Raw genomic sequence first — 20,830 nt, 5'->3', positions numbered from 1 at the left:
CCAAAAGGTTACGGGTGCAATCCTTGGTCAAAGTGCATAGGGGAGGAAACCAATCAATGTTTCTCTTTCTCTCTCTCTTTCCCTCTCTCTAAAAATCAATGAGAGCATATCCTCGGGTGAGGAATAAAAAAAACCAACAATAAAAATAAATAAAATTATTAAGATATGGGTAAATAATAAACATTGTAACATTGTGAATGTAAACGTGTTATATCTGAAAACTTAAAATGAGAATACAAAGTAAAATGAGCACTAAATTTGGTTCTGAGATTCCTAGAAGCCAAGATGAAATGAGAAATAGAATAAGTGTCTTGAAACTGACTATGGAAATAGACCTATATGCTTGGATCCCTATGCTGAGAATGTAGATATGCAAGAACAAGATGGCACTTTGATATGAAAAGAGAAGCTTCAACTTGTATTCTTGCTCACGTGCTAGCCACCTGAGTATTATATAACCAAAGTGAAACACACCTCACTAGCTATCCTTACACTGAGTAAAAAGTCATTCATAGCTTTAAAGTGACGAACTAAAATAAAAACAGGGCAAAGGGTATGCTTGCTATCTCAGGAGAGGAGAATGTGATTTTGTATTTGCTTTTTACTTCAATGACCTGCCTAAGAGTAAAATGCTATTCAGGGTGGCATCTTAAAGTATAGTAAATAAAATAATTTGCATGCCATTGATTTTTCTCTACTCAAGTATAGGACCAGCCACTTGCATGCAATTTTCTCTCAACAGAGGGAAAAAAAGAGAGAACTTTGCAAGTAATAGAGAACATTATGGTATCTCCCATCTTCCATAAGATGTCTGGGATTCTTTCCTGGAGCACCTTCCTAGAATTAAGGAAACTCCTTAAGGTTGCAATTATAGTTTATTGGTTTTCAACTACATCAAATTTAAGGGGGCTTCTTTCTAATAGATGTTATGATTTAGAAGATCAGTTTTCCAGGACCAGGAGGAACACCTTTCACACCTTTTTCACGATGCTCATGTGGTGTGAACATCCCAAATCTCACTACCCAGGTGTACAAACGAGACTGCTGGGCTGCCCAGCTGTTGACTCAGGGCTTCAGATTCTGGGACTCTCCCTGTACACATAACCGTGGACATAGACAACAACGCTGGAGACCAGGTGGGGGGGTGTTGGGAGGAAGGTGTCAATGGGGTTGAAAGGAGAAACATCTATAACAAAAATAAATTTAAAAAAAAAGAAAAAGAGCCCTAGCCAGTTTGGCTCAGAGGTTAAAGCATCGGCCCACAGTCCAGAGAGCCCGGGGTTCAGTTCCTGCTAAGGGCGCGTACCTCGGTTGCAGTTTGTCCCCGGCCCTGGTTGGGGTTGTATGGGTGGCAACCACTTGATGTGTCTCTCTCATGTCTATGTTTTTCTCTTTTTTCCTCTCTCTCTTCCTCCCTCTCTCCCTCCCGCTCTATCTGAAGATAAATGCAAAAATGTCCTCAGGTAAGGATAAAAAATAAAATATTTCTGGGACTCTCCAGGGAGTGTTTTACAAACAATAAAAACAAGTCTGCTCCCAGTGGGTATCTGCTAAGCATCATCCTCTTTGGCTGGGCATCTGCTAACTCCTGCCTTTCCTGCTGCTTCCTTTGCAAAGCGAAAGGCATAGTAGGCATTTGGTTTCTGGAAAGAGAAAAAGGGATATGGTTTGCACGGACAACGTTTTTGTTCATAAGAGGGCTGCTGACACCTGGGCCTGCTCCTGATTTGCTATGTCACCTTGCACAGGTCACATTGGTGCTTTAATGATTGAACAACATTTTGAAAATACCAAGTGCAAGATGAGTGCTAGGACAAGAAAGCCACAGACCTGCGGCTTCCTTAATGAGGCAGCAGGATGTGCTTGTTTTTAAACCTCCAAAGGAAATACAACTTTAAATGTCTGTATGATATGAGAGAAAACAATCTTGAACCCGCAGAGTCAATAGATTGCTCTTTGAGCCGCCTGAATGAACTAGGTTGCTGGATAGGTGAGCCCAGTTTACCAGGAGGATAAAGTCTTAGCAAATCCTATGCAACTTGAAGTTATATAACTAGGAACATTTGGACAACAGAAAATTTGGGAAAGAATGAGACTCCACAACCAACATTTGATAATTACACTTTAATAAGAAGGACATTTAATCATAAGCTACTCTGATGGCATTAATAGTCTTTATGAAACTCTGTACTTAAATTTTTTTTTATTAATTTATTTTTGTTACAGATATTTCCCCCCCCCCGATTCCCCCCTCCCCCTCCCTCCCTGCCCTGTCACCAGCTTTGTTGTCCATGTCCATTGTTCATGCATACATGCATATAAGTTCTGTGGTTTATCTCTCTCCCACCACCCCCTCTTCTGGGGATTGGCAGTATGTACCCTACTTCCACGTCTCTGGGACTACCCCATTCCTCAGACTGTTATGTTCATTATATTCCACAAATAAGTGAGATCATATGATACTTGTCTTTCTCTGTTTGGCTTATTTCGCTTAGGATAATACTTTCCAGGTCCCTCCATGTCGTCTCAAAGGATAAGAGATCTTTCTTTCTTACAGCTGCGTAGTACTCCATTGGGTATATGTACCATTGCTTTTTTATCCATTCGTCTACTGATGGACACTTGGGCTGTTTCCAGATTTTAGCTATCGTAAATAGTGCTGCTATGAACATGGGGTACATATATTCTTTCTGATTGGTGTTTCAGGCTTCTTAGGGTATATTCCTAGAAGTGGGATCACTGGGTCAAATGGAAGTTCAATTTTTAATTTTTTGAGGTAACACCATATTGTTTTCCATAGTGGCTGCACCAGTCTGTATTCCCACCAGCAGTGCACTAGAGTCCCCTTTTCTCCACAACCTCGCCAACACTTTTGTTTGATGATTTGTTGATGGCAGCCATTCTGACAGGTGTGAGGTGATACCTCATTGTTGTTTTAATTTGCATCTCTCTGATGATTAGTGATGTTGAGCATTTCTTCATATGTCTCTTAGCCATTTGTATGTCCAGTTTAGAGAGGTGTCTATTTAGCTCCTCTGCCCATTTTTTAATTGGATTCTTTGTCTTCCTTTTGTTGAGTTGTATGAGCACTCTATATATATTGGAAATTAACCCCTTATCTGATATACCATTGGCAATTATGCTCTCCCATACAGTGGGTAGCCTTTCTGTTTTGATGATTGTATCTTTCACTGTGCAGAAGTTTTGAGTTTTATGTAGTCCCATGTGTTCATTTTCTCCTTTGTTTCTATTGCCTTAGGTGATGTATCAGTGAAAATTCCACTGCGTATGTCTGAAATTTTGTTGGCTACAGTTTCTTCTAGGATTTTTATGGATTCATGAGTCACATTTAACTGTACTTAAATTTTAAAGGTGTTTCATAGGTAAGAGAGAATGGAAAGGAGAAGACAGATATAAATTTCAAAAACTTTAGCTGAAATTAGGGCCTGCTCCCCATTCATACTATCAGAAACCATATCAAAAGAAGCTCCTTCCTTCAGAAGATGAGACATGTTATGGATTGAATTGTGTCCCCTCAAGATTCCTAGGTTGAAGTTCTAACCCTCAATACCTCAGAATGTGACCTTATTTGGAACCAGGGTCATTGCGGATGTAATTAGTTAAAATGAGGTCATACTGGAATGGGGAGCATGCCCTAATTCGACATGACTGGTGTTTGTTAACAGGGAGATCGGATAGAGTCCGGCACTCAGGCAGAGCGCCCTGTGGAGGTGGAGGCAGAGATCGGAGTGATGCTTCTGCAAGCCAGGGAACAGCCAAGATTGCCAGCAAGCCCCAGAAGCCCGGGGAGAGGCATGGCAGTTTTTCTCTCATGGCCCTCAGAAAGAACCACCCCTGCTGACCCCTTAATCTCAGATTTCTAGCTTCCAGCTCTGTGAGATGATACATTTCTGATGTTTAGGCCACTCCGTCTGTGGTCTGTGTTATGGCATCCCTAGCAAACTAATCCAGTACCTCATACCCTGAAGAATCAGAAGTCACATGGAAAAGGAGAGATTAAAGGTAGTTAACACACACTCTTCAGTCCGTATTCCACTATTTGAGATTTATTTAGCTTCATATATTCATTTCTTACCATATGAAAATTTCCTTTAAAGGTTATCACCATCAGTTATTTATGCCTATGGCATATTGTACTTTCCAAAGGAGGCCACAAGAGCTCCCATCCTACGCTGCTCTTCTAGAACCTCATCATTTCTCCATTAGATAGCGAGACTAATTCCCTTTGAATAGGTGGGTTTGTGACTCTCTTCTAATCGACACAACGTGGTAGAAGTGATGCTATATGACTTCTGAGGACACGTTATGAGAGTTGATGCAGCTGCTGCCTAGGGAGATGAAATGCTTGCACCAAAGCACCTAACTGCCTGTGGCTGCCATGCTGTGAGGAAGCTCAAACCGGCTCTATGAAGAGACGACATGGAGAGACACCCAGTACGACTGCAACTGCTCCAGCCCCTCTGCTGTTCTAGCTCCCACATAATGGACTCCAGACCACAGTCTCCCCTTCAGGGCTTCCCAAGTTCCTGTCCACAGAAACTGGGAGAGACAATAAAATGATTGTGGTTGATTTGATTCATGAAGCTTTGGGGGTGACTTATTATGCAGCAGTGGCTAATGGGCTTGCCTTAATGCATTACTCTGTTAATCAAATTTCTCGACTTTTAAATGAACTGTTCCAGACTTTAATTTTCTTTTAAAAAGGGTGGGAAGCATGCAGGAGAAACATCTACTTTGCAAATTTCCTCGGACCTGGTGGGCAGTTTTGTGTGCCTCCAAAACCCAGCAGCTGCCCTCCTTGGCGTTCTGCCTGTGGTTAATTTGGAATGTAAATGTGAAGGAGGCTCCATAGGACTGGGAACCGCTGATCACTCGGATGCTTATGTAAATCAGTGAATTCCTGATTGGAGAGTCCGTTTTGCTCTCTACTCGCAAAGCCGTCCTAATTATGCAAAATTGTGCATCAATTGCCTTGGGCATGAACTAGTTCGTTATCACTGGTACCAGGCTCTTGCATGTTGAATTTTCCAACTTTTGAAGACTTCTATTTTCAATCAGAATCTGGATCTAATTCTAATGATTCTTCTTTATTTATGGTGGGGGTGGGAAGGCCTGAAGAGTGAAGATATTTGCACTTTGAATAATCCCGGGCTCTTGGTATCTTCCTCCTGTTATTAGTAGCTCTGCTCAATTACAGGGGCCATTTCCCCCAGTCATTTCATTTCATTCAGAAAAAAGCCTGGATCCCTTTGACACCTTCATGTTCCAAATACTCCTTATCAGCCTGCAGCTTGTTTTCTATGATGTCTTTGATTAAGGCCTTCTTCTATCAGGGCATTTGAATAAGTAACCCCCCTTCGTTTTTGTTACCAGAGTTCTTGCTTGCTGCTTCTGGTCTCCAAGACAGCCCCCAGTCTGTACTGCCGGGGTTTAAGATGCTTGTGAAATCAACCCTTGCCCTGCAAATGCCTTGCAAGGGCGTCCTTTGAAAACATTGACTTCTTTTCCTCTTTCAGCCCTGAAACAGTAGTTACTGGCAAATAGTCATTTCATGCAAGGCTATTAGTTAAGCATCTCTGCAGACAATAGCTGAGGGGCAACAAAGACACTAAAAAGAAAGGCTCCATAATCCCTTATTTGTGACTCCCAAGTGGTGGCTGCTACAAGTGACTTTGGCAAGCAGGCAGCTGCTTCTGCCATTTACCCCTAATCAGATCATCCTAGGGCTGGGGGAGGCCTTAATGCGCCCCTATGCATGAGCCAGCGCCGGCTACTCCTGTTCGGAGCAGAGGCCGAAAGACTTTATTTTCATCACCTGATCCTCTCTTTTCTTTCTGAACAATCTTTGGGTAGATAACAACCTTGTTCCTTAAATACCCTGTGAATGTATCATTATCCTCATTTCACATATGAGGAAATTAAGGTTCAAAGGAGGTTAAATTACTGGCTACTGTGTGACAGACCTAGGATAAGGTGACCAACCACCTGGGATGGGGGTTTGAGGGGCTGCAGGACTTGCAGTGCTAAACCCAGGAAGTTCTGGGGAAGCCAGGAAGGCTGGTCAGCCTAGGTTTGACCCAGGTCTACCTTGTCTCCAAAGCCTTTCCCCTGACCCCTGACCCCATGCTAACTTGCCCTTAATCTGAGATCTGGCCCTGGGACAGATGAGATGTCTCCTGGCAGCGCCATGGGGAATGCAGAGTCCATCTCCCTCTGAGTCAGAGAACAAGAGCCAGGGGCATCAGTTCGGGGAGACTTACCAGGGCCTCTCGTTTGTTACTCAGAACCCACTGGAAAGACTAGTCTGGGAGTTGACTCTCCAGAGAGGTGAAAACAAGGTGTTAGTGGGCACACCATTTATCATTCACCAGCCAGGAGACATTCTACAGGAGACCTCAAATCACCACCCACTGCATCACCACGGCCTCACTGCAGAAACTTGAGAGGAGGTGTGAAGGAGGCAGAGTTTCGCTGAAATGCACAGAGCAGAATTGCACTGAATTAGTTAACAAATTCAGACCATGGAACATTTTTGCCAAAAAAGGAAATCAAGACCATGGGATGTTTTTTCAGGGATAATATACGATTCCTCCCTCCCTCCCTCTTCCTTCTTTCTCTTCCTCCCTCCTTCTCTCCCTCCCTCTTCCTTCTTTCTCTTTCTCTCTCCTTCTCTTCCTCCCTCCCTCCCTCTTCCTTCTTTCTCTTCCTCCCTCCTTCTCTCCCTCCCTCTTCCTTCTTTCTCTTCCTCTCTCCTTCTCTTCCTCTCTCCTTCACCCCCCCCCCTCGTTCACTCTCCCTTCTTTCCTTCCTTACCTCCACCCTTCCAACCAAGGGTTTTCTCTTTCAAGCTGTCTCCTGGGATTGCAGTGGAGGGTTGGGAACTGACTGAACATTGGTAAAAACATTGTAGTTGGAGCAGAATTATGGCTGCTCCCCACCACCACCACCACCACCACACAAACACACACACACACACACACACACACACACACACACACACTCAGTGCCAGGTGTTACCTTCTTGCTGCAAATCCTAGGAGGTCTAAGGAGGCCCACGCTGTGGAGGGGGAGGACTCGGACCCTTGGAGAGTGGAGTGTTTCAAGGTTCTAACAGTTGCTGAAGTTGTGCCCAAGCACTGACACTTCCTCTCAGTCCTAAGTGGGGGTAGCCAACCTCCTCCTATGGCTTCGTGGGGTCCTTCCTCTCCATCAACCTGCCCCTGATTCTCCCCTTGGTGGACAGAAGATTAAAACAGAAAAGACCCCGGAGAGCTCAGCGGGCTCCGCTCCCTCCTCATGCAGAAAGGGCAAAGGCATGGAGGAGAAGTGGGCTTCCGCACTCACACAGTCTGCTGTGCTGCTTCCGAGGTGGAGAGCAAGAAAGAGGAAGGAAAAAGTCTTTAGCTTCTCATTAAAATTCCTTCTTTCCCTTTAGCTGATCCACAATTTTACTCCAAATTATTTTCAACCCTTTCTCCACTATGTCAAACGTGCAATGTATCTATTTTTGTTTTGTCTTCAAACTTTGTACTTTTGTTAGCTCCACTCTCCTTTCTTATTCCTCTCTGTTTCCAAGTAAAACCATTTACAGAAATCAAGTGTCTTAAATAAATGATGCGGAGCTCCAGGTTGGGGACACCCCATGGGGTGGGGTGGATTCTGCTCTTCCTCTCCCGCCTGGGCTCCTTGAGTCTTGGCTGCAAAGGTCAAGCTCCGCAGTAGTTAAGAGCGTGAACTCTGCCTGGGTTTGATGCCAGCCAAGCAGGCTTTCTACCAGAGAGCTCCCCAACCCTGCTTTCTGAAAGCACAGGGCCCATCCCTGAAAGTTCAGTAGTGGGTGTGGGGATACTCTGTCCTCGCCCCGTGTGTTAGCGATTACAGTCAGGCTGAGGTGGCCCCAACCTGCAATAGCTTCCCATCATTCAAGGAAGAGGCAGCCTCTGAGGGGAGGCTGCTCCCCCACCCCTCTTGAGAATGTCACCCTGCGGCTTCTGCTGCAGCCCCACCAGCAACAGCAAGTCCTGATGCTGAGGGAGAGAAACGAGGCATTGACGGTGGAGAAAGGTGCCTCCCCTCCTCCCCTTCCACAGATGCAATGATGCTCCCTGTTACAAAGCCCTACCCTCTTCCAACCTGTAGCATGAGTGGGTTTTCGATGAAAACCAAGGCTTGCGACCTCCCTGTTCATTAGACTCCGGATGAAACTAAATGGAACAAGAAGAAACTGGTTCTTCAGTCAAAGAGCAAAGGCCACATGGGTCACACCAGTTGGAGCAGCCTTCCCCGGGCACCCTCTGTGATGGGCGTTGCTAAGGGTGGAAGTGTCCTCAGTCCCAGTCACCAGCTGACTCAGGCCTCCACGAGGACAACACATGGATTAGGTAAGAGGATGGAATCCATGCTTAGAATGAAATACCCGCAGTTCACCGAAAGGATGACCTAATCATTTATTAGGTATACAAAACTACAAAGAATACAGAGAGAGGCGATGTTAAAACCCTCCACCAGGAGTAGCCAAGGGAAACCTCCAACCTGGGCCAGCTGGCACCCTCCCTGTGTCCCCGTTCTCTGTCACCTGCTGATCCTCCTCTATTTCCCACACTCTTACTCATCCCTACAGGCCGGGCCAGGAAAGGCACTCAGGGAGTCAGAATTTCCACACCGTCTGTAGGGAATTCGCAGTCTCTCTGTAAATTCATATCTTGGGGCAGAATTTTCAGCAAATATGCTTCTACATTCTGGCTACCTTTCTTCCTAATTTGCTTCTTTACAACTCAAATCCCCTTGGGAGGTTTATATCCTTCACAGTGGATTTTCGTTAATGCCTTTGGTAGTTTTCTGTTCACCAAGGAACGGCTTTTCTCTCTGCACCATTGCTTGGTTCCATATGCTCCCCTTACATAAAGTGGCTCTCTGCACTTCAGCGACCTCCAGCTTTTGACAGGAAGAAAATAGCTTCCCCCACTGTCCAGATGTCATTGCCTTCTATGTGGCTCCACCAAACACCCCTGTTTGCTGTAGCACTTGGGGGTTTAAGGTTTAACTATTTCATGCCTACCATGAGTGCATTGCACAGAGATGACTTAGGAAGATCTGGCTTCTTGTAACTGTTAGCAGTAGCCACCATTTATTGAGCATATACTATGTTCTTAGCAGTATGCTAAGTGATTAACATATATTATCTCTAGTCCTTACAGAAAACCTGTGAGATAAGCATCGTGATTCCCATTTTATAGACGAGGATACTGAATCTGAGAGAAGTTATATAAGTTGTCCTGGATCACAGAGATGATGTGAGGTGGGACTTGAATCCAAGTCTGCATGATTCATTCAGCCCATACTCTTTCCTTCCCACCATTCTTCCAGTCACTCAGCAGATGCTTACGGAGCACCTCCCACCTCCCAGATGTTGTTCTTTCTTTGTGGAACATAACTTCTAGCTCACCTCATCCTTCGTCCTAATTCTCATGATCTGTGACAATGGAGGAGAGACTTCCTGAAGCGCATTGCAAGTGGAAGGTCCAGAACAGCAAAGAGAAGGGAACTAATTATCTAACTGCAGGTGTTAATTTGAAACTTGCTAACCACCAGGAGAAAAAGTACTTTGTGAGAATTACTGTATCAGCCAGGCAGTAGCTGGAGCTCCCAGGCAGAGACAGATGCAAACATGTTGGATTATGGAATTCCACTGAAATATAACAGACAAGAAGAGGAGCAGGAAAATGAATCTTAAAGCTTATAGACGGTTTTGCAATCTTTTAAAAATTAATTGCAGTATTGGAGCTGATGTTTCTTTTTTTTTTTTTTTTTATCCTCACCCGAGGATATTTTTCCATTTTTTGTACAGATAGAGTGGGAGGGAAAGAGAGGAAGGGAGAGAGAGACAGAAACATCGACGTGAAAGGAACACATCGAGTGGCTGCCACCGGCACGACCAACCAGGGCCGGGGACAAACTGCAACCGAAGTACATGCCCTTAGCGGGAACTGAACCCGGGTCTCTCCAGACCACAGGCCGACGCTCTAACCGCTGAGCCAAACCGGCCAGGGCGGAGCTGATGTTTCTAAGAAATCAACAGCATCATCAATCCCATCTAACAAAGGAGAAGAAAAGATTGTTATTCTCTGGACACGCAGAAAATTAGCAGTGATATAAAGACGTAGGATCTAAACTTGCAGGAAAAAAAATCACTGTGGCCATCTACTTCCCTTAATTGTGAGTTGTTGAAATAGTTTTAATTTTTCTGAGAGCCAAAGCCAACTATTCTTATTAAAAACAAAGTGCACAGCCCTGGCCAGTTTGGCTCAGCGGTTAGAGCGTCGGCCCACAGACCAGAGAATCCTGGGTTTGGTTCCCACTAAGGGCATGTACCTCAGTTGCGGTTTGTCCCCAGCCCCGGTTGGAGTCGTGTGGGTGGCAGCCACTTGATGTGTCTCTCTCATCTCGATGTTTCTCTTTCTTTCTTCCTCCCTTTCTCCCTCCAGCTCTATCTGAAGATAAATGCAAAAATGTACTCGAATGAGGATTAAAAAAATAAAAAACAAAGTGCACAGAAATACAGAACTGACAGAATAAAACCCAGTAGCCATGGCCGAGACTGGTGTCCAGGCAATAAAGCAGTTGGGTTACCATATCTTACAGGGCTTCTTGGGTTGGTTGTTGATAGCGCTTTTCCACTTCTTCCCTCTGAACTGAATCCTGATTTGGTTCAGTGGCTTCTGGAAAGATTTTTCTCTCTAACAAACACAAAGAGATACTAAGGAGAAAGCCCGTGTTCCTTCCTACCTGTGTCTGGATGTTTTTGTTTAAGGACATGATATACAGAACTACTGTAGTAATCTTGCCACAATGAGAGCAGTCAATGCTGTCACAAAATAGAAAAGTGTGTGGGTTCTTGGTGCTTCATTGCACTACTAAACAGACTGAAACCGCATACTGGCAGAATCCTTTTTTCCTTCCATTCTAAAATAATTTTTATGCTTCAAAAACAGTTGACATACATTATTATATCAGTTTTAAGTGTACACTCCAGTCAATAGACATTACATAACTTACCACGTGATCACTCCAATAAATCTTGCACCCATCTGATACCATGCATAGTTATTAGAATATTATTGACTATATTCCCTATGCTGTACTTTACATCCTAATGACTATTCTGTAACAACCAATTTGTACTTCTTAATCCCTTCACTTTTCACTCAGCCGCCCAACACCTCTCTCATCTGGCAACTGTCAAAATGTTCTCTGTGTCAATGAGTCTGTTTCTGTTCTGCTTGTTCTTTTGTTTTTTTAGATTCAATTGTTCATAGATATGTATTTATTGCTCTTTTTTAACATATATTTTCTTCTTCTTCTTAAAGAAGACATTTTAATATTTCATATAATGCTGGTTCAGGGGTGATGGACTCCTTTAGCTTTTCCTTGTCTGGGAAGATCTTTATCTGTCCTTCTTTTCTAAATGCCAGCTTTGCAGGGTAGAGTAATCTTGGTTGTAGGTCCTTGCTTTTCATCACCTTGAATATTTCTTTCCAATTCCTTCTGGCCTACAAAGTTTCTGTTGTGAAACCAGCCGGCAGTCTAATGGGAGCTCCCTTGTGGGTAACTAACTGCTTTGCTTTTTCTTTTTTTAATATGTTTTTATTGATTTTTTAGAGAGAGAGGAAAGGGGAGAGAGATTGAAACATTGATGTGAGAGAGAAACATCGATTGGCCCTTCTGCACACCCCTCACCAGGGATCGTGTCTGCAACCTGGGCATGTGTGCAGACTGGGAATCAAACCGGGACCTCTCAGTCCATGAAACCATGCTCAATCCACTGCGTTACACCAGCTGGGCATTGTGGCTTCTTATTTTACTCCCCAGTTGCAGGACTGTCATTCAGCTAGATTTCAGGCAATTACGAATGATGGCTGTTTTGTAGTTTAGTTGTAATTTTGATGTGGTTATGGGAGGAGGAGAGTACTGCATTTACCTATGCTCCCATCTTGCCCAGAAGTCCCAGAATTTTTAAATGATGGTTTTTGCCACTTTTGGTTTCATCTCCATGATACACTGGATGAAGAGAAATACCTTGAAGCCAAAACATTACACAAGAGCAAAAGAAATGTGTCTGAAGCGAGATGAGACTCTGATTATGCCAGGCCCTCTGTCTTTTGGGTTAAGTAGCCTTAAAGGAATTTAGAAAAAGAGAAAATAGCACTTATTTACTGAGCACCTGCTATAGTCATACACTGTGCTAGGTGCTGGGGTCACAAGAGTGGACAAGTCAGGCCAGGTCATTGAGGTCACGGAAGTCATATTCTAGAAGACAGATGATAAACAAGTAAAGAAATAAGGATAAGTGAAAACATTCTTAGTCAACTTTCTTAGTATTGGTTCAAAGGAGTTTTGAGTGTACATTTAGACTCTGGAATCAGATAATTCTGGATTCATATTCCACCTCTACCACTTGTTGTGACCTTGGTAAAGTAATTTAATCTTTCTGAGCATCAGTTTCCACATCTGTAAAATGACAATAGTAAACAATCTTGCCCAGCCAGTGTGGGTGAGTGGATTGAGCGTCATCTCATGGGCTGAGAGGTCCCGGTTCAAATCCTGGTCAGGGCTCATGCTGGGTTGTGGACTCAAATCCAGTAGGGGGCATGCAGGAGGCAGCCCATTGATATTTCTCTTTCACATCAATGTTTCTATCTCTCTCTTTACCTCTCTCTAAATAATCAATAAAAAGATTAAAAAAGAAAAAAAACTAGCCCTGGTAGGTTTTGCTCGGTGGTTAGAGCATTGGCCCATGGACCAGAGAGTCACGAGTTCGATTCCAGCCAAAGGCACATACCTCAGTTGCAGTTCGTCCCTGGCCCTGATTGGGGACGTGCAGGAGGTGACCAGTCTCTCTCTCTCTCTCTCTCTCTCTCTCTCTCTCTCTCCCTTATCTCTCTTTCTCTCTCATCTCTCTTTCTCTCCCTCCCCTCTACTCTATCTAAAGATAACTAGAAAAAATATCATTGGCTGAGGATTAAAAAATAATAATAATTTTAAAAAATAACTCATAGAGGAATACAGTAGACCCAGACACACGGAAGTAGGGCACAGACTGACATCCCTCAGAAGAGGGTATGGGGGGTTGGGGGGGTGGGAAGAGATAAACCACAGAACTTATATGCATGTATGCATGACCAATGGACATGGACAACTAAGCCGGGGACAGGGCGGAGGTGGGGTAGGGTGGGGGGTGCCAATGGGGTAAAAAAGTAAAATATCTGTAACAAAAAAATAAATAAAAATTCATTAAAAAAAAATAATAATAATAAAAAAAAAATAAAAGGCTAGAAAAAAAAAAAACTCATAGAGTTGTAAGGATTAAACGCATGTAAAGTGCTTACGTGGAACCTGACATATAGTCAGTTTCTCTAGATTCTAGACGATGATGATAAGGGTGGTGAATCATCCTCATCATCATCCTCCTTTTCATTGTCATAATAATTTGTGCCAGGCACTGTGGGTGTCAAAAGATGAACATGACATAGACCTTGCATTCAAGAAATCTGGGAGGCAAGAATTCAGATTTGGACATAGAACAGTCAAAAGTTAGGCAATGAATTAGGCAGGAAACAAAAGAATTCCTCTGGTAACCAGGGAGGGGGTAGGCTAGGCCCCCGTCTCTACTTTTCTCCCGCACATGTTTTATAACCATTATCCCCTTTTCCAAGAAGGAAAAATATATTCTGAAAGATTGCTGCTCTTCTTTTACAGACAGCCACTGTTCCCAAGAGAATCAAGTGGGCTTTTTCTTTCTCCAGTGAAGTGAAAAATATAGGACGTGTATATCTGGGTGGCACTTACCAGTCTGTGTCTGTGCAAACACACACAGCGATACTCCCATAAATTATCTCACCAAACCCTGTCTCCCTTCCTTCATCCTCCCGAAATCATACCCACTTAATGCGTTTAGTATTCTGCAGTTAACTATTAACTGCCACATTTCGCTATAAATTACAGATAAACATTAACTAATCAGGTCCCCACGCCCACACACATACCCTCACCCTTAGAAACATTTCCACTAATGGTCCCACGAACCACTGAACACTCTCTCATTCTTGGAGAGCATCTTCCCACAGGCTCGCTTACACACTGGCTTTTTATGTGAGCTCTCAACTCTTAGATAGGAATTTCATTAACAAAGGGAGGGGAGGGGAAGTCAGGAGGAAAGGAAAGATGCATGGGGAAAGAAATGACAATCGTTTTTGAAAGGGACCTGAAATTGTATCATCCTAGCCCGAACTTCCCTTATAACTATTTTTTATTTGTACGTTCTGTGCCCGAAAACAAAATAACTTTTCATTGATTGGGCAATTGTCCAGGCTCTTAGCTTGGCACCCAGCCCCAGAACTGTGAAATCAGCCTCACCAAGCCTATGCTTTGAAATGAGAAAACATCTAACTGGAAGCCCATTCAAAAATAGGAACTTGGCACAAGGCTCCAGGGTCCTATGTGTCTTCCTGCTCTCAGCTGCATCTCTCTCATCCAATCTTGGTGAAGAGTCTTGGCTAAGAGATAAGGAATGGGAAGGTAGTCCCAAGAAAGTTCCATGACATTCTCAGAAGTCACCGCCTGAATATCAAACCTGAATAACCAGGAGAGATGTAACCTTGGCATACTTTCAGCTGTTTTCTTCCTGCCCACGCTCCAGGCTGTTCAGGTCCTTGCTTGAGCGTGAACTCACGGGCGTAAATAACGCGTTGTCAACAGCCTGTGTCAGGCAGCCCGGCTATTTAAGCAGGCTGGCATCAGAGACCGCAGCTTCCAAATCCAGACTTGGCCTCTTCCACGTAAGTAACTTTCAGAGGTTTGCCTTTAATGTAGCAGAATGAACTTTATGTAGAAGCAACTGAAATGCTGTAGTTGCCATATCTGCTCTCCTGTTGGGAAAGGTGGAGGTGTGAGGGAGAATGAAAGTGGAGAGTTGGTCCCGCGCAGGGAGGCAGAGACTGCTGCAGGATGTGCAGTATCAGAGCCTTGCAAACGTGTGCAGAGTTGAGGTGGCTTTGGGGCTGTCTATGCTGACCTTTCGCCAGAAAGTAAGATGTTTTTCTCGCTCTCTCCTATCTCTCAAAGACACTTTGAAACCAGCGCTTGTATGACTGTGCTAGATTGCAGGTGAATTTATCCCTTGGAGCCGATATTGCTATTCTACATCTCAGACTAAAGTCAGACGTGGTATTTAAAAATTTTTTGTGTGTTCAATGTAGTGGGGAAGGGGAGGTATCTCTGGACTGAGTGGAGGTGGCTTGACTGTCAAATTTTGTTTAATCTTTATTGTTGGAAGTATTACAGATGTTTTGGCTGTAAATTTGCAATGCTGTTTATTGTTACTTCTGGTTCTCATAACACTTGCCAGCTATGGAAATGAAAACGTTGATCATTTTTAAATGGAAAAAAAAAACAAACCATGCTCTGGGGCTTGGAGAAAGTGTAGGTTTGTGATATTCCAGCACAATGGTATCCGGGTACACTGTTAAGCAAAGTGGAACAAGAAGTATGGAATAAAAAGGCACAACGTATCACATAGCTCAAGAGAGACAGTCTTAAAGAGAAGAGGAGAACAAAAGTTTCCAGGAAGGAGCACTGCAGTGTAATTAGTTAAGAAGGGCTAGTAGAACCGGAGCAGGTGGAAAACAAAATAAAGGAACAGGGGAGGAGAGAAGCGGGGAGAAGGAGGAGCAGATAGTAGAAGATAGAAGAGGATGTATAATTAGACACCATAGTCACAAAACTCATATAGAAATATAATAAGGAATAAAGAACGACATTAATTCCATAGTTCCGCCCTTGGGCCAAGAAGCCTGTGATTAAGATTAAGAAACTGGTGAAAGCCAAGAGCCTTTTGCAGGTACTCCCCCCACCCCCGTGTCCCAAGCACACACCTCGATGTTTATTTCCTAGAAGTCCAAACCCTAAATGAAGACCTCTGGCTGAAACCAAGGCATTAAGTTTTTAAACTGAGCTGAAGCTGCTAACTAGGAACCTACAGACATGATGTGGGAAGTTGAGACCCTTAACCCAACAGGCACCTCTTAATCACCAAACTGAAGCTCAGTTGTAAGGTCATAAAGGTCTGATTTCAAATAATGATTAAGGGGCTTCTCTGAGCAAACATAAGTTGGAGGCCAGGAGGAAGAGGAAACAAATTGAAAGGTGGCTCCTATTCTCAAAGAGCTTGGTATCTAAAGTACAAAAACAAAATAGCATGAGGCTTGGCCAAAAAAAAAGTACATACTGTGTGATTCCATCAGTACAAAACAACAGAAAATGCAAACTAATCAATAGTAACGGAAAACAGATCGATGGTTACCTGGCAAAGAAGGGTGAGAGGAAGAGGTTTGGAGGGGTACCAAGGGACACAGGAAACTTTTGGGGATGGTGAATATGTTCACTATCATGATTATAATAACCAGTTCTGACAAGTGAAAATCCATCAGATTGTACACTGTAGATATTGCAGCATTATATGCCAATTATACCCCAACAAACAATGCTCTAATATATCTTTTTAAAAATAATTAAAAGCATCTCTAAATATCAGCCTATGCAACATACTGAAAATAAAAAATGAGTATGTCTGGGAAAAAGTTAGCTCAGTAAATAAAGTAGAGTAGCAGACCAGTGGGATTGTGGACTTTCGTAGAAAGGGTCCCAGAGAACATCTAACTCAGTTTTGGACCTGGGACTGAGCCCCACCCCAACCAATGAAATCAGAGCCCCTGGGTGTGACCTGACATTGTTTTTTTTTGAAACTATCCAAGTGATTCTGATGTGAAACCCAAATCTCTCACTTCACAAGTGAGGAAAGTGAGGCCCAGGATGGGGTGGTGGGGCTGCCCCTGGCCACTGGACCATATGCCCCAAGGCCCAGGGAGGACAATAACAGGACCTCAGAGGAAGAGGGACCCCTGAGGCCATTGCTTCTGGGTCCTCAAAACTGCACGTCCAGCTCTAGCTGGCATAGGGTATCCAGCGTGTTTCAAGCACATTCTTGGAACCCAGGCATGCTCTGGGGCGGCCAAGGAGAGGAATCCCAGCGCCTCAAAGGTGCATTATTTAAGAATTGTGCTAACGCATGAAAAGGGATGTTTCAAAACTAAAGCTTCCTTTTGTTCCCTACATAATAGCCAGTATAAGCCAGAGGATTATAATTACTAAAAAGAATTGTGGCAGACGCACCAGGCCCTCTGCGCTGGCGGACAGCCCAGCTGTTCTCTCAGGAACTAGCCTGAGTTCTCGGCATTGAGATGAGTCGATTTGGCACTACGGGGTCTTTTCAAAGTGAATCCAGGTCTCAACACCGGAAGGACGTGTGAGTGGTGAAGTTTGTTTCTGTGGCTTCTGCTCCTCGGGTCTGTCCCTCACCTCGGCACCTCTGTGGGTGCAGGGGTGCCCACGGCCTCGGCCAGCTGGCATGTTGTAGGTAGTTTCTCTTCTCTCCTCCAACCCAAACGTCTCATCTCCTCAATGCTTTGCTTACCCATTTCTGGAAAAGTAATTAAAGGTATGATGTTAATAGACAATAATTGTCTAATGAGTTATGCCTCTCCCTGGCACATGAAATAGGTTCCAGCAAGATAACACATCTGAGAGTTCTTCAAAATGTTATGTAAATATAATTACTGTTTGGGACAATCAGGAAAATCAAAGTTTCAGTCAAATTTTATAATCCGTACCGGTCAGAATTCCAAGCAACTTGCTGGGGGAACATAGACTAAGAATGGGAGTTTTCAGTAGAATCCCTCAAATCACATCGGAACTCCCTACAGACTGTGGGCCCTGAGCGATTTCTTTTTCTGAATTGGTTTATTTTTTTTGTTAAATGAGTTCATCTTCATCGGAGGTGGCTGCATTTAATTTATCATTCGGGGAAAAAAATGGAGAACTACCTTAAGGGTACTAAAATGTCAAGACATTCTGCTCACAGGGCTTTATGAATATTACCTGGTTCCTCTGGCAGAGTTTTCCCTGCCCTCGTGTCAAGGAACCCCCTTCCTGCAGCCCTGGGGTGAGGGGTCCCCTGGGTTCCTGTGACTCTGGACCCCTGACAGCCCTTTCCCCACTGGAGAGCCGAGACTGCTGCAGCTCCTGTCGGCAAGTGGCAACTGCGGCACCGCCTCCCTCTGAGAGGGGCGTGGCCAGGTGTGTAACTAACCTCCCTCTGGGCTGAAGCAGAGTCCCAGGCGCTGGGAGTCCAGGGCAGCTGGGCAGCCAGAGGGCACAGTCTTCACTGGGGAGAGCAGCCGCGTGGAACGGGAGGGAGAAGGTAAGCTCCATCCTGAGCCCTGGGACCCGGAGACCAGGAGACAGGGGACCAAGCTCTGGGGGAAAGGATTAGGCTGTGGGCATCAAGGTGGTGGTCAATTTTGGTTTCATGTTGCTGTTTGGAAGCCAAATGGTTCCTGTTCTTGCCATTCGAAGTTTCACCAAATAATAATAATAATGTTCTTTAAAGTGAGTGACAGGTTTGCCCAGCTGATAAAATAGGTTTGTATAACAGCGACAACATTTCTGCCTTCTTTGGATGAATTTCTTTGAACATTTCCCCCTCGCCTTTGTTTCCACATTCTCTTACTGTGAAATGGCTTAGTTGATACATAGACTTTTTGTTTTAAAGGCCGTGTCATAACCTAAGCTGGATTAATTTTTAGAAATTGCTGATGGCAGTTCTAATCTCTTAGTGCCAAGTAAATGGGGATGGTGGATAGGGCTATGCAAAGATAAAATTGTTGGCAGAAAGTGAGCTGTGGCCTGGAGTAATTTATAAAGTACTAACCTGCCCATTTAAAAACCAGCACCTGAGGATCCTGAGGCAGCCATCCTGTCTGCTGGCCTTGGGTGGGCTGGTGCAGAACAGGTTTGAGGCTGCAAATAAAAAGGATTCTCCTGCTGCACAGGGGCAGAGAGGGGAGGGTGTGCAGCATGTGCTCTCTTCCTGACCCTTGCTCCCTTAGCCACCTCTGCCTTTCAGTGACCCTGCTGTGGATTTGTCATTCCAGTGCTATTGATTCTGAGCACACGTGGGGTTTGGGGTGTGTGAGTTCATGAGCTAGCAGGTACAGGTCAGTCTGTCCTTTCTACTTGCTGGGAAAGTGCCTTCGTGGATCCTTAGGTTGAACACCCTTCCACAGAACCCCAGTGCAGATAAGTCCTGGCAGGAGATAACCTGGCTTGGGGAGTAAAGTACAGGGCTGGTGACCAGGAACCCAGGTTTTATTTGCAGATCAATCTCAGCTATAATGAAATGTTAAAGCAGGAGGGAGCCCCAAAAATCAGTTGTCCAGTGGATTATTAATAGCACCCCCTTTCAATCTCAAAAATACCTGCCCTGAGCAATGAACTATGTGGTCTCCTGTGAATACAATTCATAAAGGTACAAGTGAGTCGCCCTAAATTTTAGGATTAGCCGGTGGCTTTGCTGACTCTGGAACCCAGGCCTGCACGTGTCTCATTCTGGCCTCTCTGCCAAGTCACTGGCTCCCACCCTGACTCAGTTTCCTGGGGGAAGCATTGTACCTGTACTGCCCGGACAGAAAGCTGGTGTATTTATAACGGCTTGCCAAACAGAATTTCAGTGTCAATGCTGAGGGACTGGTTCATCACAAGGCCACGTTACTCTATTTGTCTCAGGTTCCAATGTTAGCTTATGGCCATGTTTGGATAGCAATAGACGCTCTTTTAAAAGTAGAGAAGTTAATTTTTACCCATCCGCATATAATTGCTTGTAATTTGCTTTCGGCGGTTTTGATAAAATGTGACCAAACATGAAAACCCTGCCAGATCTTTCAGAACTGCTTTGTTCTTTTATGTTAAAAATAAAAACAAAGCCGCCCTCGCTGACGTGGCTCAGTTGGATGGAGCATCGTCCCATACACCGCAGGTCACGGGTTCCATTCCTGGTTAGGGCACATATCTAGGCTGTGGGATTGATCCCCAGTAGAGGCAAGTATGAGAGGCAACTGATCAATGTATCTCTCACACATTGATGTCTCTCTCTCTCTCTCTCTCTCCCCCCTTCTTCCTCCCTCTCTAAAAATCAACTTAAAATAAATAAATAAATAAATAAATAACAAAAACAAAGCCCCAAACAGCCTAAGGCAGACAGTGATCAGTTCTAATCTCTTAGTGCATACCGGGCAGGAAACTAATGCCAGTCATTCCCGCTATTAGATCTAGATGGATTGTGGTTGACATTTCCTAGAATTCTTAAGGAGGAGACAGATCTGCTTAGTCTTTGTTGATGTATTCTCATTTCCTTCCTGTGTGGTTTCTCCCTAAGGAAATTTACATAAACAATCTTCTCTAGCTCGTATATCTCCTTATTCCTTTCCAAATTTTTGGTCTACTGGTGCTCAGGAATGAAATCTGTTTTAGAAAAAACTTTAATTCCGTAACTTATGCCTGGAAGTGTTTACACTTTGTTATGTATTCTTCACACACTTCCTAGGGGGTAGCATAGCACCGTTTGGAGACCGTGTGTATGAAGCAAGAGTGAAGAAAGCAGGAGCATTGTACCTGATTCATGTTCCACAATTTATTTATTTAATCCTCACCTGAAGACATTTTTGCATTTACCTTCAGATAGAGTGGGAAGAAGAGAGGGAGGAGGAGAGAGAGAGAAACATCCATGTGAGAGAGACACATCAACTGGTTGCCACCCACACGACCCCAACCAGGGCCGGGGACGAACTGCAACCGAGGTACGTGCCCTTAGCAGGAACCAAAACCGAGACTCTCTGGTCAGAGGGCCAATGCTCTAACC

General features: G+C 44.2%; 1 protein-coding gene across 2 annotated transcripts in view; it reads left to right on the top strand.

The window, feature by feature from the left end:
• The first annotated feature begins 14,516 nt into the window (after nucleotides 1-14,516).
• HOPX (HOP homeobox) overlaps nucleotides 14,517-20,830 on the top strand; it is a 29,979-nt gene continuing 23,665 nt past the window's right edge. Inside the window, exon 1 of one of the 2 annotated variants that reach the window (XM_036245728.1) lies at nucleotides 14,517-14,855. The gene's annotated coding sequence lies outside the window, so the exon portion shown is untranslated. Of the gene's footprint in view, nucleotides 14,856-18,244; nucleotides 18,335-20,830 lie in introns of those variants that run through there. The other variant, XM_036245719.1, reaches the window with a different exon arrangement.

Source organism: Molossus molossus, unplaced genomic scaffold, assembly GCF_014108415.1.
Source record: "Molossus molossus isolate mMolMol1 unplaced genomic scaffold, mMolMol1.p scaffold_m16_p_1, whole genome shotgun sequence".
In the NCBI taxonomy this organism is placed as follows: Eukaryota; Metazoa; Chordata; class Mammalia; order Chiroptera; family Molossidae; genus Molossus; species Molossus molossus.
The sequence above is the reverse complement of the archived record's forward strand: the minus strand, read 5'-3'. Positions and strand labels throughout refer to the sequence as shown.